The sequence below is a fragment of the Austrofundulus limnaeus genome, unplaced genomic scaffold, assembly GCF_001266775.1.
Source record: "Austrofundulus limnaeus strain Quisiro unplaced genomic scaffold, Austrofundulus_limnaeus-1.0 Scaffold339, whole genome shotgun sequence".
In the NCBI taxonomy this organism is placed as follows: domain Eukaryota; kingdom Metazoa; phylum Chordata; class Actinopteri; order Cyprinodontiformes; family Rivulidae; genus Austrofundulus; species Austrofundulus limnaeus.
Window position 1 is genome coordinate 573,956 of NW_013952741.1, and position 1,981 is coordinate 575,936.

At 39.7% G+C, this 1,981-nt stretch overlaps 1 protein-coding gene across 1 annotated transcript in view; it reads right to left on the reverse strand.

Moving 5' to 3' along the window:
* Positions 1-1,981, reverse strand: part of xkr7a (XK related 7a) — a 7,855-nt gene that overhangs the window by 3,115 nt on the left and 2,759 nt on the right. The window lies entirely within an intron of this gene.

Genomic DNA, 1,981 nt, shown 5'->3' on the forward strand with positions numbered 1-1,981 from the left:
GTGTGTGTGTGTGTGTGTGTGTGTGTGTGTGTGTGTGTGTGTGTGCATTGAGCTAACATTTAGTGCGGTCGTAGCTGAGAGTCAAACCCAACTCTGAGCTCAAACTGATCTGTTTTTAAACTTTGTAATTTTCCACTGAAGTCGCACCTGTCTGTCGGTCTGTTAGCTAAATATTGTTAAAGGAGCAATATCATGTAAAATCAACTTTTGAGTTTTATAAAATCTTATAATGTTATACTCTCATAAAAAAACATGCCCAAAGCCTTGCTCTGACTCATTCATGCATGTCTGAGAAAACCTTCAGCATTTTTATGAAGCCATGCTGAGGAGCAAAACAACAGTTGGGGACCAGAAACGTCTTTTGGTACCATAAACACCCCTGGGATGTGTCTTTAAGCTGAACTTCCACATTGTGGAGCACCCCACCCCCTCCATCCGCACCGCCGCGACTCCGACAGGCTAATTGGTGAAATGTGCGTGACCGAAGTGGTTGGATTTTCTTAAAGAGACAGAGACCTWTTTCAAAATGTTTAGAAACTGCCAAAATGAGAAGTAAATTGTTTTGGGGATTTTTACAAATATATAGCTCTTTCATAAGCTGAAAATGTGACATAGTTACTTAATTTTGAAATATAGGCTTGGAAAGCACATAATATCACCCCTTTAATGGTACTCTCAGATGGTCAACAGTTACAAGTSATTTACTTTTCCAGTCAACCCAATATATGATAGCCACCACAGCTAACCTTAACCACAATCTGGTCAACACAATTATTCTAACTTTGTCAAATTTACAGATGTTGARCTAAATTAAAATTATTTATTGCTCATTTAAATTATTGCTAACCTGAGCAATCGTTTGCTCTGTTATTACTTATTTTAAACTTTATAAATAATTCTGCTGTAATTGCACATCTGTGTTTCCTGTCTGCACTGATACTTTACAGTTAATACTCTGTTGCGATTGTTTTGCACTGAAAATAGGCAATTTCTGATGGGTAACTACAGCCTCAAAAACAAAACAAATCTTTTTTTTATTCTTGCACAATCCTTTATATTGTATTCTTATTATTAGTAGTCGTATCATGGCTAGTCAGTGTTAATTTTGTTTTTTTGTGTACTGTCTATAGTTTTTAAAGTAACTAGTGTGGGAACCTCTCTTCTATTCTATTCTATTCTAAAATTTGAAGTTAGAGGAGACATTTATTAGTGAGACATACTCATAAGTTCATAAGTTATCACAATATTGCACTTAAAGTCATTTAGAAGGTTTGAACCAAAGGTTTGTCACCTCATATCCTAAATAATATTAGTCTAAAAGTCTGGCCTGCATTCCTTCATTCTTGGCATATTAGTATGTTAATCATTTATTATAGGAGGCAATGCTTAGGAAATAAACTGATACCAGGGTGGACTGGAGTAATAAAAGTATCTGTAATTGTCTTGGAGAGGAAGGTCAGAAGAGGCTCATGTGAACAAGCTCTCTGAAACCCAGGAGAGATTGTATAACCTTCTTTTTGTCCTGGTTCCCTCCACACAAAGCCTGCCTTGAAACGTACACACAATGAGAGAAAAAGAAAGAAACTAAACAGAGCATGTGCGCCTTAATGAGGGTCAAAGACTCACAGGAGGACACTTGTGGTTTCATCCAACGCTCTGTCCCCGTATCACATCTCGCTGTGCGAGAGGACGTTCAGCTCAGGTGGCCGCGGCCTCGCACCGCTCCCCGCTCCACCTGACTGAGTGTGTATCAGTGACAGATCACTGCTGAGTTAACAGCTCAGGGTAAAAACGCACAGCTGTAATCCTCTTAATGTGCAGACACGCTTGTGTGACAGCGGCACCGACGAGCGGGGCGTACACAACAGCTTTAATGGCATTATCGGTAATTCTGTGCTGCCTGCCACAACGTTTTAATGTGCTCCTGAACACGCACGCGCACACACACACACACACACACACACACACACACACACACACA